Source organism: Zootoca vivipara, chromosome 3 (genome assembly GCF_965207765.1).
Source record: "Zootoca vivipara chromosome 3, rZooViv2.hap1.1, whole genome shotgun sequence".
In the NCBI taxonomy this organism is placed as follows: domain Eukaryota; kingdom Metazoa; phylum Chordata; class Lepidosauria; order Squamata; family Lacertidae; genus Zootoca; species Zootoca vivipara.
The window spans coordinates 16715193-16743178 of record NC_142586.1 but is presented as its reverse complement, the minus strand read 5'-3'; the positions used below and the strand labels follow the sequence as shown (position 1 = coordinate 16743178).

At 44.5% G+C, this 27986-nt stretch overlaps 1 long non-coding RNA gene across 1 annotated transcript; it reads left to right on the top strand.

Moving 5' to 3' along the window:
• Positions 1-262: 262 nt before the first annotated feature.
• Positions 263-27183, top strand: LOC148686170 (uncharacterized). The gene is made up of 4 exons (XR_015949365.1): positions 263-332; positions 12470-12566; positions 25311-25402; positions 26951-27183. It is a non-coding gene; the product is annotated as an uncharacterized LOC148686170 (long non-coding RNA).
• The last annotated feature ends 803 nt before the right edge of the window (positions 27184-27986 follow it).

Here is a 27986-nt window from a genome sequence, read left to right as displayed (position 1 = left end):
CTTCCCTGACCAATCCCAACACTAGGAGTTAATTAGCACAAAATGTGGGTGCAAAGGGATTCCATCCAATTGCATTAGGCTGGGTTGCTGAAACAAAGAAATTTATCATTTTGAAAGTTGCTAATTGTGCCTGCTTTTCTGTTTGGAGAAGGGAGTCTGTAGGTCTGGGCCAGTCGCCCTTGGGGACCTATCTGTTAACTTACTGTCACCTTCTCTTGAGATACCATCATCTTGTAACACTGAGCTATAAAATTGTAATTGCAGGTCTTTTGAAGCATACAGCAAAAGGACACAAAGTTTGTTTACACGAAGGAATTCGCAAGAAAACCAAAGTAAGTGGAACATGTGGCTACCTTAGGTATGAAGAATAAGATCTGTCAGTTGCTCAGAGTATTTTATCCAATTTAGTCACCCCCTCAATTAATAGCTAGGTTCATTGAAAAGCACAACATTGCATGGAAGTCTTCATGCAATGGGGTTCTGTTAAGATAGCTATGTGTCCTCTTTATAGAAGACTGTCCTGTATTTGAGGGGCTACTAAAGAGAAAACTTACAAGAAAGGAGAGCAGGGGCCTTGAAGTTACCAATCAACAGTTACTATCTCAAAGGAGCAAATACATGGTCACCGTCTTCCCCCTACAGTGAGATGTATTTGTATTTAAATGATAATAATTAATTCTAAAGTTGCACCTGTACATATAAATCAGCATATGCAAATTTTGTGCAAATCTTGCCTCTTCTGTGGTTATGCATTTCTTCGTTTCTGGTAATAGGTAATTGGACACCACAGATTCTGTTCATTAACTGAAGACTAATGCCATTTCTGTAGCCTGCAGCACAAACCAATTAACCTTTAGATTAACTCAAATCCTCTTGATATTTTGCAAATACACTTGCTACAGTACTATAAATACTTGATTCCAAGTATGTTCTATTGATATTAGTGACTCCATGCCTTTTGGAATTGCATGCATGTATTTTTGGGGGGATGCAATTGCATTTTGAAATTGGTAATCCAATAGTGCTTTGGATAGGAAAAGAGACACATCTTTTGAATGCAATTGTCCTATGTGGGTTTTGGGTTTTTTTAAAAAATAGATCTTGATACAATGAAGTTTTTTTTTTTTTTAAAAAAAACTATAGTTACATTTTTGTGTGACATTTCTGTTGTTCCTAATTGTGCCATTTGAAAAAGAAAAAAATCTTTGATTCTGCATTAGTTGATTGCTTTCATCCATATGGCTTTCTCCTCCCCGCTTTTCACACTTCCCACTGTGTGTGATAGCAATTTAGTTTGCAGTGGGACATCCCTCCTGCTGCTTTTGATATTTTAAGATACTATGACCCAGGCAAGGAACTACATTTTTCTATGCAAAGCTAATAATTCTCCAGAATGCATGAAATAATCGGAAATGTCACTCAGATCACTCCACAAGGAATTGCCAGATTTTTCAAAATGAGTGACAACAACAAAACAATACTATGTGAAAGTTCATTGGAATTACCACTTATAAATGTATAGTTATTTAGACATGCATCCTATTTTATTTTATTTTATTCAATGAAACTTATTCCCATAGGACTGCATTCTTAGAAACTATCTTGCTCAAGAAGTCTCTTTTTTTACAGAACAAAAATTTCCAGTGTATCTTCATTTACGACCGTGGCAGTTCGTGTTAAAAATACATGTTATGCAGGGTTTTCCATGCAATTCTCTACATTTTCTTAATCAAAGGCAGCTTCAGGAGGCTACAGTTAGGAGAGAAGTGGAGGTGGATGGAGAGGGGATGCTTAATTCTTTCCCTATCACTTGTTTTCCCCTCTCAAAATAGTTTTCCCTAAGCTGCTTTTCCCCTGCAGGAGAAAAAAGTAACTTTGTGGTAGCTCATTTCGAAAGGAAGGAATGATCAGCAGGAAATGTTTGAAGTAGCACATGCCATTCAATCTTCCAACTCACCCAACGAAAAAGCTGTAAACTTATAGACGAGAAGGAGAGAGTCTTAAAATTAGCGACAAGCATCCTCTTCACATATTCGCTGGGGACAGGGGGTCTTTTGTGGTCTATCCACACAATGACTGCTCCCCACATCAAATGGGTGGTGCCTTTGGCGTGGTCGCGCGCAGCCCCCTGGATCCCAATGTGACTCCTGGTAGTTCGGGCTGGCCTCCCCAGGCTGGATACCTGGAGGTCTCTGCCTACCTCAGCCAATCGCCCAATCCCGCCTGAGGAGGCATTGCCAGTGGATTGGCCAGGTAAGGGGAGGGACCATCCTGCCCACACAACAGAAGGTGAATCTTACCTGCAAAGCGGCAGTCGGCTCCAGAGCTTCTCCACAGGTACGCAGGCACTGCTACACCAGGGTCGCTGTTGCACTGGCCACTCCGGGCTGCAAACCCGAAGGCAGTGGGTGTCCGTAGCGCGTATGTGTTGTGCGTCGTGATGCACCTGTCACCATGCACGACGCATGCACACTAAGGAGCACTAAGACGCAGCGCTGCGGCAAACCTCGCGAGCAAGCCACGGAGTGAGGCTGCTTCGCTCTGCGGCTTGCTCGCAGGGTTTGTCGCACCGTTGCTTCGTAGCATGCATGTGCTGTGCGTCCCGACACACGACACATGCACCACGATGCATGCGCTCTACGGAGCAACGCTGACGCCCCTCCCTGGCCCACCCTTTTCCTCCACTCCAGCTGAAAAAAGGAAAGCGCGCACCAAGCAGGTTTGCGAGCAAGCCATCGGCGTGTGCTTTTTACCGGGCACCAGGGCTCGGCTTGGGCGTCATGGGGGATGCCGAGTGTCACCCTCCCCCAGAGTGGAACCTGGGGTGCCCCTCCCCCTATGCCCCACTTGCTATGCCCCTGTGCTGTTGAAGGGCCTAAAAGGAATTTTCTTGCATTGGCAGGTTTTCCTTTCCCGTAGCAAAACATCACAACTTTGGAAGTTTCAGGCCTTGGGCAGAATCCTTTAGTCTATCTTCCTAAAGGGGGAGGCATGAAGCGGTGACCCACGCTCCCCCCCTTGCGGCGGTGATACCAGGGTTCCCCGTTAAAGGGGTCTTGAGGGGAGGCATTGGCCATACGCTGAGAGGCTGTCATTGCTCTCCCCTCCAACGGCAGCGAAATGGGGGTGGGGTGGGATTTCTGCTTGAACATATGTTCTCAAGAGCCAGACCAATCCCCACACATTCTGGATAACCCTGAAGTCTCTCAGATCCCTGGCTGGGGACTGGGAAGGATAACCACCCAATGCCCTGAGCCAAGGTCTCCCTACATCTGAAACTTAATAAAGTTGTGGCCAATTTTAATCCCATAGCAAGTTGTCTTGAGTCATTATTCCGCTCAGGGGTTGCCTGGGGTTAGGGGGGACTCCGCCTGTCCACACAATTAGGAACCCTATATGTCATGTGGACAATTCTGCATAGATAGGCTCTATACTAACCTTCAGCTGGGCACATGGAGGTCAGAAGGGAGGTCCTCTCCAATGAACCTCTGTATTCAGTGAATGCATGATCTGAATCAGAACAGAGTTAATGAAATTGACATTGACAAGGAGCCAGTATAAGAATGTTAGAACTGCAGGTAATTTTAAGTGACGGGAGGGAGCATATACAAGAGCCTAATTACCCTTAAAAAATACTTGAAAACTATAACACATGTACCATCTCACAGCAGCAATGGCAATCATCAGAAGTTTACATATGAATCTCTTGTTTTATTTGCTTTTATATATTATTATGGGTTTTAAATATTGTGTTATATATATATTGGTTTTAACGTATATTTCAGTTTTAATGGATACCATTTTTATATTGTTGATAGGGTACACCACTTAGAGATTTAGGGGGAGGAGATTAAGTGGTTTAGAAATACTCTAAAATAAGTAATAAATGATAAATAAATGTAAAAAAAAACCCGCAACATGACTCATCCTGGTGCTTAAATGTCAGTGTAGGCACCAGCCAATTCCAAGAGGCAAGGAGTTCGAAAGCTGGGGAAAGCAACATTGGCCTGAAGCTCAGTGACATGTGTTAATGTGTAATATGTAACCTTTACAGGACAATCCTATGCATATTTACTTCGAAACAAATCCTGCTATGTTGAAAAGTGCTTGTTCCCCAATAAGGGTGCAGATAGGATTGCAACCTTATACTGTACTCATTCTGATGTAACTGAAAAGGGGGGAAATGGCAGGAGGGGAGACTGACAAGGAGGAATTGCTGTAGTCTGGATGAGGAATGACCAGAGAATGGGCCAGAGCCTCTTTCAAAATACTGTAGTTAGAATACTACATTTGTAAACATATTTAGGAAATGATTTCATTCCTGAGATCTTTACAAATCTGCACAAGGGGTGAGGAGAGGTACATAGAGTCATAGAATCATAGAGTTGGAAGAGAACACAAGGGCCATCCAGTCCAACCCCCTGCCAAGCAGGAAACACCATCAAAGCATTCTTGATATATGCCTGTCAAGCCTCTGCTTAAAGACCTCCAAAGAAGGAGACTCCACCACACTTCTTGGCAGCAAATTCCACTGTCGAACAGCTCTTACTGTCAGGAAGTTCTTCCTAATGTTTAGGTGGAATCTTCTTTCTTGTAGTTTGAATCCATTGCTCCGTGTCCGCTTCTCTGGAGCAGCAGAAAACAATCTTTCTCCCTCCTCTATATGACATCCTTTTATATATTTGAACATGGCTACCATATCACCCCTTAACCTTCTCTTCTCCAGGCTAAACATACCCAGCTCCCTAAGCCGTTCCTCATAAGGCATTGTTTCCAAGCCTTTGACCATTTTGGTTGCCCTCTTCTGGACACATTCCAGCTTGTCAGTACTGTATCCTTCTTGAACTGTGGTGCCCAGAACTGGACACAGTACTCCAGGTGAGGTCTGACCAGAGCAGAATATAGTGGTACTATTACTTCCCTTGATCTAGGCGCTATACTCCTATTGATGCAGCCCAGAATTGCATTGGCTTTTTTAGCTGCTGCATCACACTGTTGACTCATGTCAAGTTTGTGGTCTACCAGGACTCCTAGATCCTTTTCACATGTACTGCTCTCAAGCCAGGTGTCTCCCAATCCTTTATTTGGGCTTTTCATTTTTTGCCCAAGTGTAGTACCTTACATTTCTCCTTGTTAAAATTCATCTTGTTTGCTTTGGCCCAGTTGTCTAATCTGTTAAGGTCATTCTGAAGTGTGATTCTGTCCTCTGGGGTATTAGCCACCCCTCCCAATTTGGTGTCATCTGCAAACTTGATCAGGATGTCCTCAAGCCCATACAAAGCATATGAAGCTTCGTAAAGCGTTATTTGCATAGATGCCGTTTTATAAACAAATGGCAGTCTGTTGTTGTTGTTGTTACAGGTAGGTAGCCGTGTTGGTCTGAGTCGAAACACGCACACGAAAGCTCATACCAAAATAAAAACTTAGTTGGTCTTTAAGGTGCTACTGAAGGATTTATTTTATTTTGTTGTTGTTGTTGTTGTTGTTGTTGTTGTTGTTGTTGTTGTTGTTGTTTAGTCGTTTAGTCATGACCGTGGCCCCATGGATCATAAAAGGAAACTGTGAGGCCTATGTTAATTTTGGGGTTTTCTGCTCCAATTTAGGGCCTGTTGTTTTAGGGGTTCTGCAAATTTCTTCAGCAAGGGGTCTTAAAAATACATACCGTGTTTCTCATATTATAAGACATGTCTTATATTTATTTTTTCCTCAAAAAAACACACACTATGGCTTATTTTCAATGGATGTCTTATTTTTTTCCTCCTCCTCCTGCCGCGGCCGGCATTGCTGCTGCGCCTATCACTATGTCTTATTTTCGGGGTATGGCTTATATTCCTTGAATGCTTAAAAATCCTGCTATGGCTTATTTTATGGGTATGTCTTAAAATATGAGAAACAGGGTATTTGGGTGTGAGGAACTCAAATCTGCGATTATTTTTTGATTGGACAACTTTTAGCTCGGTAATTCTACACTTGATGAAAAAGTACATAAACTCCTTTTGGAAAACCAATTTTTTTAAATTTTGCCTTCTGAAAATGTCGGAAGCAAATAACAGTCATAACAACAACAACAACATCACTATCAATATATAATATACTTGCAAGTACTTGACAATCATTTTTAACAAATTCTCTGTAATTTTACACACATTTTACTTACCAAGAAAAGCCAAATTATATTAATTTGGGTGAAATATTTTTTTGAATTCCGAAGTCACGTTACAACTTTGAGCACTGCTCATTTTTATTTTTTTTTGGAATTTGAAAGTTGACAAATTCGACACACCGTACCAGTGCTCCATTATGTTAACACGTATTGCACCCATGGCATGCTCCTTTTGTGGAACAGTTGTTTTGCAAGTTAGCTCATTCTACTAAGGCCCAGGTGAGTGTAGTTTTGCGAAAAGGGAACAATTATGTACTCCCAAATACACTGAAGCATCCCAAACTCACACAGCTTGCCTTTTACAAGGGCAATAAAGTTTTATATCCATTTACGGGAGAAGCGGTGTGAAGCAAAATACCTAAAGCCACCAAAATAAACGGATGGGAAGGAAATTGGCTATATTTGGCTACACCTTAATCATTCAGTGTTTTAACTTCATATCTTGGTAATAAACTCCCACTCTGCCACCCGGCCTGTGATTCTGCAACCTAATCCTGAAACCAAGCTCCTTCAGTTCTAGATGCTGCCCAGTGCCAGTGTTAAGGATACGCAAAAAGGCTTGACATCAATTACAACATTACACACAACATAAAATTTAACAGCTCGAATCAGCCTTTCATTGCTGTTTAAAGCAACCCTGCAGGACTTTCTAAGACCTTAAAAACCAACCAGCTCCTAAAAAGGCTTAGATTTTCAATAGAGTGCAGGAGCTGATGCTGTATCTGAAGGGATTTTGCTGTTGAGGTGCAGACTAATGTGCAATAGGCATTAAATCAAAGGCAACCTTAAATATATACACTGAGCCCATCTAGACCACCACACTACTGTAGGAGTAAAAAAAAAACCTCATCCTTGCTCACCTGTGTCATCCTGCCCAGGTGGATTTCATCACATAATCCAGGAAGCGGCAGCTAGACTGGTGACTGGCTGTCTACCAGCTCCATCTGGTACGCAGGCTGAGACCCTACCTGCCCACGGACTGTCTCACCAGAGTGGTGCATGCTCTAGTTATCTCCTGCTTGGACTACTGCAATGCGCTCTACGAGGGGCTACCTTTGAAGGTGACCTGGAAACTGCAATTAATCCAGAATGCGGCAGCTAGACTGGTGACTGGGAGCAGCCGTCGAGACCACATAACACCGGTCCTAAGAGACCTACATTGGCACCCAGTACGTTTCCGAGCCATAGCTGCCAAGTTATCCCTTTTTTACAGGGATTTTCCCTTATGCTGAATAGGCTTCCTCGCGAGAAAAGCGAAAACTTGGCTGCTATATTCCGAGCACAGTTCAAAGTGTTGGTGCTGACCTTTAAAGCCCTAAACAGCCTCAGTCCAGTATACCTGAAGGAGCATCTCCACCTCCATCATTCAGCCAGGACCCTGAGGTCCAGCTCCGAGGGCCTTCTGGTGGTTCCCTCACTGCAAGGAGTGAGGTTGCAGGGAACCAGGCAGAGGGCCTTCTCGGTAGTGGCACCCGCCCTGTGGAACACCCTCCAATCATATGTCAAGGAAATAAACAACTATGTGACTTTTAGAAGACATCTGATGGCAGCCCTGTTTAGGGAAGTTTTTAATGTTTGATGTCTTATTGTGCTTTTAATATTCTGTTGGGAGCTGCCCAGAGTGGGCGGGGTATTATTATTATTATTATTATTATTATTATTATTATTATTATTATTACAGTAGGTAGGTACAGATAGGGTGGCCTGTTTTACAAAGGACAGCCCTCTGTTTGAAGGGTCATAAGAAACATGAGCAAGGAACTTTGAAATTGTCTACTGGCAGCAAGCCGAGTAAGCACACGGGCCAAATGGTCACAGCCTTTCACACTATGCAATTTTATTTAAATTTTAGTATTTTTCCCCCTCTAGATGTGCAGCTGTACATATACATACATATACATTTAAATTTTAGTATTTTTCCCCCTCTAGATGTGCAGCTGTACATATATTTGCAAATTGCCTGTGCAGCTATGGTGATGCTTAAGCGGCCACGCTTAGTGGAGGCGTGTGGTTTAAAGTATGGTAAGACGGCTGCCCGGATGGGCATGCTGGTAAATTCTGTGAAAGCAAAATTGTTGTGGTAAATTTACAGAAACTAGGGCTGCCACGCCTCCAGGATTTCCTGGACATTGCCGAGATTCATCCATCAGAAATAGCGTCTGGGAGGAATTTCTGAAAGTTCATAACAATGTCCAGGCATATGGCAACTTTTGTCAGACGTGTTGATTTTTTGGTGAATTTTCTTTAAAGTAGCTCAAAAAATTCTTCTTTTGGGGGAGATTTTGCCAAAAACGGCTCAACAACTTTGCCCCCCCCCAAAAGAAACGAAAAGAAAAAGCTCCACAAGTTTTGAAATATGGCAACCCTACAGAAACGTTTGCTTCTGTCTTCACTTGTTTTCCCAACCCCGGGTGAAAGTGAAGAGGGGTTGTGGTAGTTTCCCCCTCTACAAAAGGGCATGGAGCAGAGGGCTTGGGTGGCATAGGAGAAAATCCAGGCCTTCTATCTTTGTGTCGAAATTCATGTGGAGGCCGCTGGTCTGTACTTCCCTGACATGCGATCCCCCTCATAAAAAGCCAACGGTTTCTGCTGAGGGGAGGCCCAGACAAAGCGAGGGTCGAGGCTGAATTACCTCTCACCTCTAATAAGGGTGGTCCTTGCAGGTCAGTGCTGAGGTCGTTGGAAGGGCAGCATGAGGAAGCTTCCTTGTCTCGCAGCTGTGACTTTTCTGGGACTCTGAAAAAGTAAACGGTTCGGTTTCTAATCCTTTAACCAAATAATCAGATAAAATAGACTTGTACTGAAACTGTTTTTCTTTTCAGCCTCTCAGTGACATGCTGGCTCGCCCGGCTCGGTGCAGTGGAGTATAGTTAAAGGGCTTTGTTTACACCAGTGCCAAAGACTTAACACACCAATCTTTTAATGAATAACAACAAACTTTGTGGTTATTCCTTTCTCAATAGGGTTTGTGTTGGGATAGATGTACGTATATCTGCGCAAATAGAGGTGATGTACTGATTTCTCAGTTGAAAGTACACACCACGGTCATATTTTGAGCCCTTACCTGCTTGCCAGCAGTGACTTTGTATCTGAACAGCGAAGCTTCTTTCATTCATATTGCATGAAAAGTGGTATTCAGTCTTCTAATCCCCCTGGCTTTGTAGAGCTGCGTAATGTCTCCCCTGTAAAATAAGTGGGGTGTTTTGTCTATATTGGCTGTGAAGAAGATGCTTAAAGATCATAGAATCATAGGGACATTGGAGGTAGACTTGTTCAACCCCCTTGTGAATAAAGCATCTACAGTGCAGGAGGGCATGAGAGCAACCCCGACAGGTGGTAATCTTCATTCTACTTGAATAGCTCCAGCGAAAGACCACCCACTACATCCCCAGGCAGGCTCTGTTCCACTGTCTAATAGCTCTGACCATCAGAAAGTTTCTCCTGTTATTTAACCGACATTTGCTCCTCTGCCATTTCCACCCATTACTTATAGTCTTGCCCTTTAGAGCAGCAGAGAACAAGTCTTCATCTCCATCTTCTGAGAGCCAGTGTGGTGTAGTGGTTAAGAGTGGTAGACTCGTAATCTGGGGAGCCGGGTTCGTGTCTCCGCTCCTCCACATGCAGCTGCTGGGTGACCTTGGGCTAGTCATACTTCTCTGATGTCTCTCAGCCCCACCCACCTCACAGGGTGTCTGTTGTGGGGGAGGAGGGGAAAGGAGAATGTTAGCCGCTTTGAGACTCCTTCGGGTAGTGATAAAGCGGGATATCAAATCCAAACTCCTCCTCCTCCTCCTCCTCCTCCTCCTCCTCCTCCTCCTCCTCTTCTTCTTCTTCTTCTTCTTCTTCTTCTTCTTCTTCTTCTTCTTCTTCTTCTTCTCCTTCTCCTTCTCCTTCTTCTCCTTCTTCTCCTTCTCCTTCTCCTTCTTCTCCTTCTTCTTCTCCTTCTTCTGCAAGATGGTCTTTCAGCTATTTTAAGACGCTGGGGCAGTGTGTCAAAGGACTGCTGAAGAATCCATAGTCTCCCTCTCCTGCTGCAACAAGCTCCCCTTGTCTCCAAGAGCTCACAGAGTAATGAGAAGAGCAGAACAGAGGTCAAAGGTAGACAGATGCAGTTGGAGACTGCTTGGGAAACATCCAAGAGAGGAAGTTTGGAAGGCAGGGACCTTCAGCCCTAGAAACTGTGCAAGATCTACTGGGAAGTGTTGCTGAGACTACAGTGGTACCTCTACTTACGAATAACTCTACTTACGAATAACTCTACTTACGAATGGAGCTCAGTCCGCCATCTTGGATGCGATTTAGATAGGATAGGGTTGCTTCAACTTACGATTTTTTTCTCCCAATGCATTCCTATGGGATTCGACTTACAATTTTTTTCGACTCACAAATGTGCGTTTGGAACACATTAAATTCGTAAGTAGAGGTACCACTGTACTAGGGCAAGGTATGTTCGTTTCCGTGAATAAAGACTCAACTTCATTGACAACGGAGATCTGCTTCTGCCTTTAGCCCTGTTGACCAGCTGATTGGTGATGACAGAAAGCCCACTGGGATCCACTGCACAATGGAGTTTCCCACTGAGATCTCTGTCATGCAACCAACCACTGCTGAAAGCACTGCTGTATCGGCACTGATTTCAAGCATTGTTTGAATCTGCTTGGGTCTTCCTTTGAAGCATGCCTTGAACTCTAGCCATGCTACAAAGGACAGGTTTCTCACCTGATGTCAGGTGACTGACTGGTGGCAATGGGAGAACCGGGACGTGACTTGCTGTCTGGAAACCGTTCCTCACACCCAATATAGCACTTGCCAAGTGTGCAGATATTTCAGGTGTATTTCCAGTCATTCCAACATTTGTAAAGTGGTCCAATATTATGCCCCGCTTCTGGGGGAAACTAGGGGTGGTGGTGGAGAGGTGTGGCTGAAAGATTTGTGACTTGTTTGTTTGTTTGCTTATTATTAGTATTAATTTTATTTACAATATAAATCCACCACAACTCAAATAAACGAATCCACCACCATTAGACATGAACATAACATAAAATAAACATAACCTAACCTAAAACAAACGGCAAAATAAAAGACTTCGTTTATCCTGTACATGGCCTCCTTATTTACTTCTTATGAACTGTTTCCTTTGTGAATTATGATGATGATTATTATTTTTTAAAATTATGACTTTAAAAAAAACAAACCCACAAAGATTTGTGACTTGCTTAAATTGGTGACTTTATGGCTAAAGTAGGACGACCATTTATATATTCTCACAAAACAGGAAATACATCACCTTTCCTCCCCCCTCCCCACACACTCCAAAAAAAGAAAAAAAAGAAAACCCAGACAAGAGAGGGTAAATATTTACATACACTATTGTTTTTTTAATGTATAGACACATTTTAACAAAAATGCTAAAATTTAAACCGAAACACAACGCATCTCACCATAATGAGAAAGGGTAAAAATGTAACCATCTGATACAATGGTTTTAGAATGATGGCTATTGAAAAGTAGTAAATGTGGTTGGCACAACATTGTGTGTGTGTGTGTGTGTGTGTGTGTGTGTGTGTGTGTGTTCTGAACAGAGCTTAAGCATGTTATTGCAAGGTCAGGTGTTTAAGAGGAATTGGTATTCTGCTATATACAGTACAGCTGAACATTTTATCATTTCTTAACCCCTGATATTGTTCCACCAGGCTAGAGAGACAAGCAGATTTTAAGCGTAGGAAACTTCTTGGGAGAAAAGGAGGATTAGTTCTGAACTGCAAAGGAAATGTGGAATGAAAAGTGCTCAGGGAAAAAAAAAATCTGTTCATTGGCGAATCCAATCCCCTAATAAAGACTTTTCATGCACACTTTGTTTCCTTCTTCAACTTTCTCTCAATTAGAACTATGTTAATACAGTGATCGGTCTGAGGCTTAAACTCACAAGAGCCAGGAAATTCAAAATTAAGGCTCCCTTGGTAAACTTAATTCTACCCCCACTGTGCATATTACATTTTATGATGGAGGGGGAGGGAGGCCGTCTTTTATTATGGGATCATATAACAGAGTGACATATTGTGAGTGATAAGAAATAGGTGTGAGACTTGCTGTGGAGGTTAAAGAAATGTCACCGTGGCTAAGCAGTCTTCACTCTGTCTTGCAAAAATGGAATTTTAATTGCTGGTTGTAGAACATTGTTAATATATGATGTCAGGCTAACTAAAGCTTGACAACTTATCACATTGTTGGCATGCAATGAGTTCTACATTAATTGTGTCATATCTGGGGTTTCTTTTTAATGTGATATTTTGAATTCCTCCTTAGGTCCCTTTGGTGCTTTCCCCTAAAGCTGTGATTTGTAAGCAGTGTTTGTAGAACCCTGTGGTTCTTTTGGAGCTTACTAGAGGTTCCTCAGTGAGAGGTAAGAGAATGATGAACAAGGCTGTCTAAAAGTAGCTTGCAACTCACCGCTGATCTCTCCTCCCAGTGCACAGCCACAGAGGTATATTGAATGCATTGTCTTGTAGGATTGTGGTGTGAAGTCCAATGAGCCTGACTACTCCATACGACCTGCTGTGCAGCTTAGGACTTCTTCTACCCAGAATTCTCTGTAGTGTGCACAAGTTTCCTGACAGACACTCATACCCTCCAACATTTCTCCAATGAAAATTAGGGGTGTCCTAGTTAACAACAACAACAACAACAATTTTATTATTGATAACCTGCCCATCTGACTGGGTTGCCCCAGACACTCTAGGTAGCTTCCAACACATAATAATAATAATAATAAAGCATTAAACATTTTTTCAAAAACCTTCCCTATACAGGGCTGCCTTCAGAGGTCTTCTCAGGGGGTCACATAACTCCATACCCTCCAACATTTCTCCGATGAAAATAGGGATGTCCTAAGGAAAAAGCAGGACATTCCAGGATCAAAACAGAAACCAGGACAGCTTCTGTAAATCTGGGACTATCCCTGGAAAATAGGGACATTTGGAGGGTCTACGAAAGGAAGGTTCCTTGAATGTAGAACGCCAATGCTTTCATGACCAGAGGCGACTCCCTGGGAGTTCGGGGCTGGCATCGCCTTCCCAGGTAGGATGCCAGGGGTCTCTGCCTACCCCAGCCCAGCGTCCAATCCTGCCTGGGGAGGTGTTGCCAGGGGATGGCCAGGTAAGGGGAGGGACTGTCCGGCTCACACAAAAGAATTAGAATCTTACCTCCAAGCACCAGTTGCTTCCAGAGCTTCTCTCACCCTCCACACCTTCATTCATGTTCTTTTGCAGGTTAACCTTTTCTTTACAGGTTCACAGGCGCTGCTACGTCAAGGCCGCTGTTGAAGGGCCGGAAAGGAATTTTCCTGCATCAGCAGGTTTCGCCTTTCCCGTAGCAATACGTCACAACTTTGACGGTGTCAGGCCTTGGGCAGAATTCTTTGGCGATTTTCCTAGAGGGAGGGGCGTGAGGCGGAGACCTCACCCCCTTTGCGGCAACAAGAGCGGGGTATTGGGGGGAAGCCTTGACCATGCCAATAGGCGTCATCACTTCCCCCTTCCAGCAGTGGCGAACAGGGGGCAGGCTCTCTCTGCTTGAACATATGTTCTCCAGAGCCAGCCCCAACTCCCATACATGTAGATAACCCCGAAGCCTCCCAGAATCCCGGCTGGGGACTGGGAAGGATAACGCCCAATGCCTGAGCCAAGGTCTCCCTACATCTGAATCTTAATAAAGTTGTGGCCAATTTGAATCCCATAGCACGTTGTTATGCATCTTTATTCCACTCAGCGGGTCGCCTGGGGGTTTGGGGGACTCCGCCTGTCCACGCAATTGAGATTGATTAACAAATAGATGAAGGCACCCTAAAGAATTCATAATTGAAATGCATTTTCGACTCTGGTCTCTTAAATATTGGTCCAACACACTGGCCACTGGACCATAGTTATGTATCTGTGAATGAACTCAACATCAAATCCTCTGAACTTCCTGAATAGGTTTATGATATACCAGCCATTGTATGAATGACATCATACGAGCCACAATTTACACAATATGCCCATCCCCTAAGAGAGAAGTACCGTACATTTGTACCTGTGGATACCTGGCTCATGACATTTTCTTCAGGGTGGTAAATGTGTGCATTCCTGAAGTCCATAAAGGTAAAGGGGCCCCTGACCATCAGGTCCAGTCATGTCCGACTCTGGGGTTGCGGCGCTCATCTCGCTCTATAGGCCGAGGGAGCCGGTGTTTGTCCGCAGACAGCTTCCGGGTCGTGTGGCCAGCATGACAAAGCTGCTTCTGGTGAACCAGAGCAGCGCACGGAAACGCTGTTTACCTTCCCGCCGGAGCGGTCCCTATTTATCTACTTGCACTTGGATGTGCTTTCAAACTGCTAGGTGGGCAAGAACTGAGGTCCATAGCGCTCCCTAAACATGAGCTTATCATTGCACAAAATATCTGAACCAACCCCATGTGTTCTGATGCTTTGAACAATATAACTTTAAATTCAGGGAGAGTTTGTAACACTACTGTATTTGTACTTGTCTTTTAAGTGAGTTCCCTGCAGGTAAATTACTTCCTTCCTCAAATGTGCCATAATTGGAAACTGCATGGAGGTCACATAATATTCTCAAATCTCTCACTAATCCCGACATCTTCCTTTTTTGTTCTTTTAAGTACCTGTCACTTCAATCAGTTGTAATCTTGAACAAGCAACTTGCGTGGTTTATAGCTAGCATTCCACTTCGCACCATGGCTTCGTAGACTTCTTGCCTTTACTGCTGTGTTATCCGAGAATGAAGTCTCGTGTAATGGGAGTTTGGGGACAAGATGTGACCAGCAACATTTGTCACACGCTTCTGGTGTTAAAAAGTCAGTTCTGGTTTCAGGCAAAAATATTAATGGGGAAGCTTCTGCAGATAAATGAAAGGGAGGATTTAACATCACAGGCATGACAGCGTTATATTTCTCTCTCATTGGCCCCATTCCATGGGACTACAAACCCTGGAACTCTTAAACCAGAATTCTAAGCTGAAATGTTTACAGCTTCAATCTGGTTCCTTTTGATTCACCTTCAATTAGAAGGCAGTGAAAACAGACAACCCAGTTACTGTGCAGGGCCATAATGGCTGGCTGCTCACCATGTGGGGAGTCACTCATTTGTGTGCTATGTCCCTACAATGACCTGTGCTTTGTCAAATTCCCAGAATGGGGTGGGGGTGTCAGCAACATGACAATGCTTTGCTCATGGATGGAGAGAGTTGGGGGCAAATTGCCCTGAGTCCTCACAATCCCCCTCCCTGCTTATGAGTCCAATATTGCCTAAGCTTACCATTACAAACAATGTTGCACCTGTAAATGTTCCCCATAGCTCTCTGCCCCACTCACTGCCTCACTGAAATCTTGTTACTCTCTCTTAATCCCCAAAGTAAATAGGTGAGTGAACAAAGTCTGAATCATTCCCAGCATGGTTATGTAAGTGACATTAGCATGCATGTGTAGTTGTTGTTCCATTCAGAGGCAAAATCCAGGTGCTGGATTTCTCAATCATTCAATACCTACTGAATTTGTACTCCTATATGCTCACTTTAATACAGCCACATTTGCTACATCCATTGCCTTAAGGGTTGTTCCGTAGGAGGAGATGCATATTGCAAAAGATGGATTATTTACTGCTAATGCTGCTTGTTGTATTATTCTCCCAACCTGCATCCTTGTCCCATCCCCTAAGGGAGTGTCAACTGGAGGACTAGCTTTTTTGTTTCAGTGTTCCTACTTTAAAGTTTTCTCCCTGAAAGGAAGCAGCCAGATTTTTCATATGCTACTTATGATGAGTAGATGTTAAATTCTTCTCTTCCCCATTGGAAGATCCATAGGATCAACTGTGAACACTCACAACGATCCCCTCTGTAGGGGCTACCATGTCTCCAGATTTCATGACCTGTGCAAAAATCCAAGAATGTGGTGTCTGTTTCCATTCTTTAATGCAAGAAGATGGATTTTCTGGAGATTTGTCACAGTCTGGAGTAAGTTCCAGATTGTATTGGGTCTGATCCGGATTTACAAATTGGATTGGGGGTCCATGTACACTGTACAGCCCTAGTGGTAAGTCCAATTTATGTCACTGATACTTAAAGGTAAAGGGACCCCTGACCATTAGGTCCAGTCGTGACCGACTCTGGGGTTGCGGCGCTCATCTCGCCTTATTGGCCGAGGGAGCCGGTGTACAGCTTCCAAGTCATGTGGCCAGCATGACAAAGCCGCTTCTGGTGAACCAGAGCAGCACACGGAAACACTGTTTACCTTCCTGCTGGAGCGGTACCTATTTATCTACTTGCACTTTGACGTGCTTTCGAACTGCTAGGTTGGCAGGAGCTGGGACCAAGCAAAGGGAGCTCACTCCGTCGCAGAGATTCGAACCGCCTACCTTCTGATCAGCGAGCCCTAGGTTCTGTGGTTTAACCCACAGTATTTCTGAGTAAATGAGAACAAAAATAAGACACCTTTTAAAAGACTAGGGTAAGCACCTTCAACATATTAGTTTGGATCTATGTCCCGCTGTTATGATATTTTTCTGCCTTCTTGACACTCAAGTTGAAACCAGCTGTGCTTGTTATGCTAGGATTCCTGTAGAAAAACCTTCCCTAATCTAGTTCCCTCCATATATTTTGTAGAATAGCTTCCCCTAATCTGACGTCCTCCTCTATTTTGAATTCCTGTCAGTCCCCACCAGCATGACCATTGGTCAGGGATGATATATATTGATATTGTGCACGTCTGTAGCAACAAAACAAAAAACGTAATTTGGAACAACTTCATCTGAAATGGCAATCCTCGATTTTTGCCTCAGCTGCTAGGCAGAAGTCCTTGGCCTCTCGTAGAGAAGCTAAATAAATTTTCAACTGTGGAGGAAACATGATTCCAGGAGGAAAGAATGAACATAATAGAATGAAGGGAACAGTTGGCAAAACTACTGTGACTAGAGCAGAAGAGATGTAGATTTGGGCCTTGTTCACAACTCGGTCTTTTAACCAGTAGCCGAGCCAGGAAACTGTGGCTTTCAGCTGTGGTGTGTTCATGCAGAGTACTTCACTGTGTGCCATGAGTTCAGATCTTCTGTTCCCACAGGCTGAAGGCCAGTTAAGGAGAAAATACCTCGAGAAACTATTTTAGGACAGGAGTGAGGAATCTGTGGCTCTTCAGCTTTTGTTAGACTCCCAACAGCCCCAGCCCAGCATGGCCCATGATCAGAGATGATGGGAGCAGTAATCCAGCAACAACTGGAAGGCCACAGCTTCACCACCTCTGAGTTGGGAAGACGGTGTTGAACAATGAATAAGAGATACAGTTGGATGTAGGAAAGTCAGGTTCAGATCTCTACTTGGTTATAGCCACTGGGCTGTAAGGTACTTTTTGACTAACCTACTTAAGAGAGTAGTTGTAAGGACAAATGCCAGCAGGCTAAGCTCAAGGTTCTTACATTAATTTACAACACCCTTCGCAACTTGGGTTCAGGATGCCTTAAGGACTGCTTGATTCTTCATATCACTGCTCCATCATTGAAGTCTTCAGATGAGTAGCTGTTAGTGGTCACCTGTAGCTCAGGTGTGTGGCTTGTATCCACAGAGAGCTGTGTGTTTAGTATTGTGGGTCCAACTCTGTGGAACTCTCTCTTTCTGCTGAGATCAAATAGTCCTATCCCTGTCAAACTTCCAATGGCTTATTAAGACCGTTCTATTTCAGCAGACATTTTAAGTAAATGTTCTGATTTTTATGGCTAGTTTGAACTGGTTTTAGTTTTGTTGTGTCTTCTTAATCTTACTGCATGCCACTTAGGCGTGAAGTGGTACAGTATGTAATTTTTTTTGAAATAAATAAAAATACGCTGAACTCTCTGGAGGAAGAACAAGATACGGATGTGTGCTGTTGTCACTGTGTGTAATGGGTCATGTCTTGTCTGTGAAAATTCATTTCACGAGAGAGAGGGGGAGAGGACATGGTGGTCCTTTGAATCTCTCTTCTCTCTCTCTCTCTCTCTCTCTCTCTCTCTCTCTCTCTCATTCTTCTGTTGTAAATACCAAAGGACCGCCATCTCATTCATATATGTTTGTGTGTGTGTGTGTGTGTGTGTGTGTGTGTGTGTGTGTGTGTTATTCTTCTTTTATTAATAGCAAAGGATCACCATGTTGTATTATTTCATGGGGAATTAGATAAGTGTTTGGGGCCAGTGGCAGAGCTTCATGGGGATGTGGTGCGTGTCCTGGGGGCATGGCGAGCCAGCCGCAGGGGTGTGGCGCGCTGCCTTCGGGGGGATGTGGCACCCAGCCCACGCAGGGGGGCAGCCGCGATGGAACCCCACTGGGATCGTGGTGCCGGGGCGGTGCACTCCCCCCACCCCCTCTTCCTCTGCCAGTGTTTGGGACATGTCTATGCCACCTGGTAGCGGTTGCTACGGCTTCACTGAGAAGAACATTTGGGGGCAACATGGAGTGAAGGTGGGGGAAGTGATGGTGAAAGCATTGGCCTACTTTTTTCACTGCCCCTTTGTTTTTTGGCTGCTGCTACAATGTACGGCGCTGGCTATGACATACCTCCTGACAGCTGCCCACTGGAACAGCCATCCTCCGCCTGAATGCTCACTGGGAGGAGGCCACATTATCAAGTAGCAACATTCCAAGAGGAAAGAGGTTGCAGATATCTGACAAAGGCTGCAACAGGAGAAGAACCACAGCCTCATAGTGAGTCCCCCCCCCCCTTATTCCAGTGAAAGAGAAAGAGTGTTTGCACCACAAAATAAACAGTGCGACTCCGTTCAGACATCAAATCATATGTATTTTTTAAAAAAATCTGAACCAATGCCAGCTGCTTCATCGGTTGCGTCTGGATTCACAAGCACCACCGTGGTCATTGTTCTACCTGTGGATTCTGTCCATTGTCCAGACATGTGCTAGGGCCATGCCATGACCCCAGCGGGGACCCCTCAGGGTGCCCCTATTTGATGTAAGTCATAGGGTTCCCCCTATTGGTGGTTTACCCTTTGTTGGACTCCCTGTAGATGGGAGGGAGTCGAGATATAGCCTGGCTTCACCCAATGCCTGATCCAAACCACTCCATAGCTGCCAAGTTCTCCCTTTTTTAAAGGGAAATTCCATTATGCTGAATAGGCTTCCTCGCGAGAAAAGGGAAAACTTGGCAGCTATGAACCACTCACACCTGTAACCAATCGTGGCCTATTTGAACTCATGAACCAAAATACTTCCGACATCCACTTGTGTGCGTGTGTTTATTTTCTACTGAGGAACTGAGGGTCGCGGGGCCATGGCACACACCACTGTGGTCATTGTTCCACCTCAAGGCTGTCAGCAGCAAAGGGCAGCTCCAATGAAGAAGAGGTTGTGTGAACTCTATTCCATTATTAGGTGTCGGGACTAGGGAAGATCCAGCCCATGGTTAGGGTTACATGTAAAGCTGCAGGAGCTGAATCTGACAGTGTAGCACTTTCAGGATATGTGCTACCTTGTGGTAGCAATCCTAGCCACAAAAGGGCCTGTGGTAAACGGCGTCTGTATCCTCAGTTGTTGAGCCCAAAATAAACTGATTGCAGTGAATCAGCTGGTCATCCTCAGGCATCCATCAGGTCCACGGGCGTACCCAGCGAGGGGAAGGGGGGGCAGCTCCCCCGAAGCAAATAAATAAATAAATGGTTATAAAGTGATGAAACGAAACAAAATTAGGTAGGGCGATGGCGAATAATCAGTTGTTTACCACACTGAAATGGTGTAAAAACCGAGAAGTATCTAGAGCCACCTAGCGACTGGTAGAGGAATCTATGTCAGCCAGCCATTGGGATTCAAGGGAGGGAGAGGTCTCTAGCGGGCTCTAGCAGAGAGAAGAGGGAATCTTCTAGAGGGGTCTCGTGAGTTCCGCGTCACTAAACTGAGCCGCCCGCTATTAGTTTACCTTCTTATTTACGTTTAGAAGACATCGAGGCTGCCTAAATGGATATAAGAAACTGGTTCCAAAAAGGTAAGTTAAGTAATTTCTGTAGAAAATTAAATTTTAAAGGGTAAAGACCTGGCTCAGAAGTGCAATGGGAGAGGACAGACTGACTGGGTTGTGTTTGATGAGCGTCCATCAGAAATTCTTCAAGGAATATCAGGACTGGATTGAAACGAAAGTTTTGAACAAGTTTTCTTCAAACACAAGAAAAATGATATTAGTATAAGACATGTAACTAGAATAAAAATTAAAAAAATTCAAGCAAATAATTGTAATAACTACCGTAATAAAGCACTGCTATAATTATATATAATTTTCTTAAAATTTTGGTTCCATTCCCTTTTCCGTGCTGAAATGTCACAACCTGAACAACCATGGCTTGCCCCCCCCCCAGTTTTGATCCTGGGTACGCCCCTGATCAGGTCATCTATATCACAGGGTTTGGGGGAGATGGAACTATGATTTGGAAAGTATTCTGATCCATCAAAATGGCTTTAGATCCATCACCCCATAAATTATAATGAAGGGCAGCTGAAAACCCCATATTGAAGAACCCACCCATTGCATTTTTCAGTGCCCATGTCAAAACAGAAGCAACATATATCATTGCATATACACTTTATCGTGCAGGTACATTTGCCAGGGAGCTAATAATGCCTGCCTTGACAGGGTTTTCCCCGTTTAATAGGTGAAATAATCATTAATGTTTTGTTCTTGAAGACAAGCAGCACAAGAAGAAATGGTGTTGTGTACCTCCCTGTGCCAACCTTAGCTAACCTGGTGCCCTTCGGATGTTGCTGGACTAAAACTCCCTTCATCCCTGACCACCGGCCATTGTGGCTGGAGTTTATGGGCTTTGAAGTCCAACAGCGTCCGGAGGGCACCAGGTTGGGGAAGGCTGCCCTGTGCTGTTCTTCCTCCTTTGCAAGCTTTGATAAGCAACGAGTCCCATAGCAAGATTACCTGCCTCCCCTCCCCATCCCCACCCCTTTCAATTCTGCGTAAGCTTGTCTAATTTAATATGGATCGAGATGATTTTAGCTAGTTTGTTTACACAGCTATCAAAACTTTCAAAAGGATCCCAGGTTGCTTGAGTAAAAACTCAGAGAAGGAAAAGAAATGGCAGTTTTCCCCAGTGTAGGATTCATCATATTTTTCTTTCTTTCTCCATCAGCCCAAACATTAAGTAATTACACTTTTTAGACTTCTGCAATGAACATAATGAACACGGTGGAACTGAAAAATAAGCATTAGGGGTTGGCGCTTGCCAATTTCCTTCCATTCCCATCCCTCTCATAATTTGTTCCTTTGCACTAGTTCCAATAGCCACTTTCCCTGGTAGCAGAAATACTGTTAGCATTCATGTCTGTGTCGGCTACTCTATTTCTCTCCAACCCCCCTTCTTCTTTTTCTTCTCTTCAAGTATATTGCTTGCTCCTCTCCTCCAAATGGCAAACACACTGAGGAGCAGTCTCTTGCTTAACATGTCAAAATGTGAGTTCTGGCTGTGGATTGCTTCAGTTTTCGTCCCTCGAGGCCTGCCGTTGCCAGAAATCAAAGTGTAATTTTGCAGATGTAGAGATCCTGCAAGCCCCCTAGGTTGCAACGAGAAGCCATCCTAGCCAGCTGGCAGCCTCCGCTAGTGTGAAGAATGTAAAAGTATACATTTTTAGTTTTCAACCAACAACGACCGACGATCACTGGTAACGCCAGCAAAGGCAGGAATTAAGAGCTCTTTTGTTGCTGTTGTTGCTGTTGTTGTTTTTGCTGCAGAAGAATAAGTGGCTCTCCTGATTCCCATGATTCCCATTGCTGCTGCTTTGAAAGATGCTGTTCACCAGAACCATATAATGTTCCCTTAGTGCCTTTCCAGCAGATCTGCTACTCTTTAAAGGGGTACTGTTTTTTGACAGCAACATCAGCCCATGGCAGAAAACTGGTTATTTCAGCAAACCTTAACCTTGTCAGATATAGATATATATATATTGCATACAAGCCCTTATGAAAGGTGCCTTCCAAGGGACATTCGTTTGAAGAAGAAAGGAAAGGGGTAAGGATAAGAAGGTTTTGACAGTAAAGAGGTATGCAAATTTTAAAGAACAGATTCTTAAAAATAAGATTGACATGCATTTTAATAGGCCATTTTCCTTTTACATATGCCGTTTCTCCGAAAATAAGACATACCCATAAAATAAGCCGTAGCAGGATTTCTAAGCATTTGCACAATATAAGCCATACCCTGAAAATAAGACACGGTGATAGTCGCAGTTCTGGAGGGCACCAAGGAAGAGGCGAGGCTGGATGCGTAATAAAATAAAAATATCCAATTCACTTAAAAAAACAGTGTCAAACTGTTGCAAATCCTCCCCTAATACGTTTGGCGGTGGAAACAGAAGGTTGGAAACATCAGGCCTCGACAACTTTACCTGTGGAAAAACATTTTTTTTGAAAAAATCCCTGACCTTAACCTGCAGAAACACATTCTTTTGAAAAAAAAATCCCTGATCCGCAGGTGAGAATTTCATCCAAAATCTGACATTATCCAATTCACTCAAAAATGGTGCCAAAACTTTTGCAAATCCTCCCCTGATACGTTTGGCCGTGGAAACAGAAGGGTTTTTATCATAGGCAAAAAAATCAGGCCCCGACAACTTTACCTGCGGAAAAACATTTTTTTTGAAAAAATCCCTGACCTGCGGGTCAGAATGTCACTAAATATCTGACGGTATCCAATTCACTCAAAAACGGTGTAAAACTGTTGAAAATCTGCCCCTAATACATTTGGCGGTGGAAACAGAAGGTTGTTAATCATTGCTTAAAACATCAGGCCTCGACAACTTAACCGGATCGGTTGCTAGGCAATGGGTCTGTTGCTAAGCAACGGGGGTTGCTAGGCAACGGGGGTTGCTAGGCAATGGGTCTGTTGCAAGGCAACTGGTCGGGTGCTAGGCAACTGGTCGGTTGCTAGGCAACGGGCGGTTGCTAGGGAACAGGTCAGTTGCTAGGCAACAGGAGTTGCCAGGCAACAGGTGTTGCCAGGCAACGGGCATTGCTAGGCAACGGGGGTCGCTAGGCAACTGGTTGGTTGCTAGGCAATGGGCGATTGCTAGGGAACAGGTCTGTTGCTAGGCAACGGGGTTGCTAGGCAACGGGTCTGTTGCTAGGCAACGGGTTGATTGCTAGGCAACGGGTCGGTTGCTAGGCAACTGGTCGGTTGCTAGGCAACGGGCAGTTGCCAGGGAACAGGTCGGTTGCTAGGCGATGGGGGTTGCTAGGCAACGGTCCGGTTGCTAGGGAACAGGTCAATTGCTAGGCAACGAGGGTTGCTAGGCAACAGGTGAGTTGCTAGGCAACAGGGGTTGCTAGGTAACGGGGGTTGCTAGGCAACTGCCGGCTGCTAGGCAACAGGGGTTGCTATGCAACGGGTCTGTTGCTAGGCAATGGGGATTGCTAGGCAACTGGTCGGTTGCTAGGCAACGGGCGGTTGCTAGGGAACAGGTCGGTTGCTAGGCAACGGGCAGTTGCTAGGGAACAGGTCAGTTGCTAGGCAACGGGCGGTTGCTAGGTGACGGATCTGTTGCTAGGCAGACAGATCTGTTGCTAGGGGTTTGCTAAGCAACTGGTCGGTTGCTAGGCAACTGGTCGGTTGCTAGGCAACGGGTGGTTGCTAGGCAACGGGCAGTTGCTAGGGAACAGGTCAGTTGCTAGGCAACGGGTGGTTGCTAGGCAACGGGCGGTTGCTAGGGAACAGGTCAGTTGCTAGGCAACGGGCGGTTGCTAGGGAATAGGTCGGTTGCTAGGCAACAGGCGGTTGCTAGGCAATGGGTCGGTTGCAAGGCAACGGGTTGGTTTCTAGGCAATGGGTCTGTTGCTAGGCAACAGGGGTTGCTAGGCAACGGGTCGGTTGCTAGGCAATGGCGGTTGCTAGGCAACTGGCCGGTTGCTAGGCAACGGGTGGTTGCTAGGCAACGGGGGTTGCTAGGGAACAGGTGTTGTTAGGTGACTGTTGGTTGCTAGGCAACAGGTCTGTTGCTAGGCAACGGGTCTGTTGCTAGGGAACAGGTCGGTTGTTAGGCAACTGTTGGTTGCTAGGCAACAGGTCTGTTGCTAGGCAACGGGTCTGTTGCTAGGGAACAGGTCGGTTAGGTAACTGTTGGTTGCTAGGCATCAGGTCTGTTGCTAGGCAACTGTTGGTTGCTAGGCAACAGGTCTGTTGCTAGGCAACGGGGGTTGCTAGGCAATGGGTCTGTTGCTAGGCAATGGGGGTTGCTAGGCAACGGGCGGTTGCTAGGCAACTGCTCGGTTGCTAGGCAACGGGTTGGTTGCTAGGCAATGGGGGTTGCTAGGCAACTGCTCGGTTGCTAGGCAACGGGTCGGTTGTTAGGCAACTGTTGGTTGCTAGGCAACAGGTCTGTTGCCAGGCAACGGGTCTGTTGATAGGGAACAGGTCGGTTGTAAGGCAACTGTTGGTTGCTAGGCAACAGGGGTTGCTAGGCAACGGGTGGTTGCTAGGCAACGGGGGTTCCTAGGCAACGGGGGCTCGGTTGCTAGGCAACGGGTCTGTTGCTAGGCAACAGGTCTGTTGCTAGGCAACGGGTCTGTTGCTGGGGAACAGGTCGGTTGTTAGGTAGCTGTTGGTTGCTAGGCAACAGGTCTGTTGCTAGGCAACGGGTCTGTTGCTAGGGAACAGGTCGGTTGTTAGGCAACTGTTGGTTGCTAGGCAATGGGTCTGTTGCTAGTGAACAGGTCGCTTGTTAGGTAACTGTTGGTTGCTAGGCAACAGGACTGACTGTTGCCCTGCGGGTCAGGGATTTTTTCAAAAACATGTTTTTCCGCAAGTTACGTTGTCGAGGCCTGATTTTTTTTGCCTATGATAATTCCAATCTGGGTGCTTCAGCACTAAAAGTTTTGTTTCTATGATATGCAAGCGCTTGTTTCAATTCTAAGGGTGAATGCAGATGCACATAATTTCAGCACTGAGCACACTGTGAAAGGAAATGTGTTCATTTTATTCAGACTGCCATCTTCTCTTTTGGACTGAGCTCAGAGAAAACTGGTTTTGTGCTCATCGCAGCTGTGAAGATACATCCGGTGACTTCACTAATCTCCCCCCTCCTTTGCTGGAGCAGTTATTCAACATTTAAAACATTGTGTCTCCCTTTTGTTTCAGGGAGATGAATTGAAAATTTGTATATGTGGAACCATACATGTATATATGAAAGGCAGAAGCCAGCCACAACAACATGGGCTCACCCAAAGGAGGTAATGCCACAGGTTCATTAAAGCTACATTTAAGGGTAAGGTATAGGGACCCCGGACCATTACGTCAAGTCGTGACTGACTCTGGGGTTGCGGCGCTCATCTCGCGTTATTGGCTGAGGGAGATGGCATACAGCTTGCAGGTCATGTGGCCAGCATGACAAAGCCGCTTCTGGCGAACCAGAACAGCACACGGAAACGCCGTTTACCTTCCCACTGTAGTGGTACCTATTTATCTTTTTATATATATAGTATTTTTATTAGTTTTTCAAAGAAAAATACAAAATAGAAATTAAGCAAAAAATACACAAGAAAAAAGAAAAATACAACAAGACAAAATAACAAAGAATAAAAAGAAAAAAACAAAGAATTCCATACCTCATTTACTAATATAATTCTTATATCAATGACGACTTCCTCCTTCCCCCCATCCACGTTTCTAATAGTAACTATTTCAGCGCTCACGTTTTCAACAATCTTCACTTTTTCTAATATCAAACTTCTTATATCTATTATCAACCCAATTCTTGTTTTAAATCTATGCATTTATACATTAGATCTTATACTCTGCAATTCACAAATTTTACTTCTTACTTCTTTAAACTATTGCTTCTATAGCATCTTTGTACTTCCACAACCTTTATTATCCATTTTTAACTTATAATTCTTTTCCAAATAAATCTTAAATTTCTTCCAGTCTTCTTCCACCGTCTTCTTTCCCTTTTCGCGGATTCTCCCAGTCAGTTCAGACAGTTCCATATAGTCCATCAACTTCGTCTGCCATTCATCGATCATTGGTAGATCTTCTGTTTTCTTTGTCCTTGCTAATACAATTCTAGCCGCTGTTGTGGCATACAGAAAAAAAGTAATGTCTTTCTTTGGCAACTCTTTTCCTATGATTCTGAGTAAAAAAGCCTCTGGTTTTTTAACAAATGTGTTTTTCAACACCTTCTTCAACTCGTGATAAATCTATTTATCTACTTGCACTTTGACGTGCTTTTGAACTGTTAGGTGGGCAGGAGCTGGGACCGAGCAATGGGAGCTCACCCTGTCGCGGGGATTCAAACTGTCGACCTTCTGATTGGCAGGCCCTCGGCTCAGTGGTTTAACCCACAGTTACATAATCTTAAACTGACTTCTATCAGCTCTGACACCCCTGGGTTGCCTTACTGGGAAAATGTTCCTTTCTTATACCCTTCTTTCACTCAATTCTGCCCTCCACAACAGGCCATTATATTCTTCCGTGTGGATCGGATGCTGTCAAGGTTGGCTAGGCCACAAGATGGGCTGCCATTATCAGAGATAAAGATGTAGAAACATAGAATCATGGAATTGTAGAGTTGGAAGGGAAGACTAGGATAATCTAGTCCAGGCATACCCAACTCCCAAGAGACTGAAATCTACTCCCACTATACAGTATATATAAAAAAACCTGGCAGTGACCTACCCATTGGTTTGACCAAAGTTGTTGAGCTTTATGTGGGGAGCCTTCACCAAAGTTGTTGAGTTTTTTGTGGGGAGGAAGACCCAAAGGTTTTTTTTTTTTTTTAGGGCAATCAATCAGGATCACTTGATCGGCCAGGATCCACCAGGAACGCCCTGCGATCGACCGGTGGATCACGATCAACCAGTTGGACATGCCTGATCTAGTCCAACCACCCTAAATTTAAGAATATTTTGTCCAACATGGGGCTTGAACAAACCACCCTGAGATTAAGAGTCTCCTTGTTTACCGAGTCCAAAGCCCAGGTATGTATTCTGTTCTGCCCCTGAGGAAGCATCAGTTGGGAGCAATTGGGGTACAGTGGACGCTTGGGAGGCACGTTCGCAACCCGCAGCGCTGCATCTGCACATGCACGGGTCGTGATTCGGCGCTTCTGCACATGTGCGTGCACCGAAACCCAGAAGTAACCCATTCCGGGACTCCCGGGTTCTGAGCGGTGCACAACCCAAAAACGCGCAACCTGAAGCGGCCGTAACCCAAGGTATAATCAATTTTACTTTTCACTTGAGGAAAAGGAACCGAGATTGGTGGGCCTTTTTAACATTTCCCAAAACACCTAAGAAGGTGCCTTGGACCCATTGCTCCATCTAGGTCAGCAATGTTTGAACCTGCTGCCTGTGGCTCTACTGAATTTCAACCAGGAGTAGGACCTGTCACTTTCAGGTCTCTTAGTTTCTCATTCTTCTAAAATTATCTAAATAAACATGTAGTCTTTTGTATGTGGCTTTGACTAGTTCATAAGTTCTTGCAAGCAATTTCCCTAATATAGTAAGCCCACAACTTACACTCATTAAACAAAGGCACATTTAGTGTTACGTGCATGACAGATAAACTGTATTTTCCTGTGTATAAGACCAGGATTTATTTATTTATTTATTAACCAAAAAATCAGGTTGAAGATTGGGGATTGTCTTATACATGGATAGTGCTGAGGGGTGTTTTCTTAATTTGGAGTCCCCCAAAATGTGGGGGCGTCTTATACATGGGGGCGTCTTATACACTGAAAAATACAGTATATATGCCATGTGACAGTGTATGAAGAGTGCATATGCAGATTATCATTACATACAAAAACACACTATT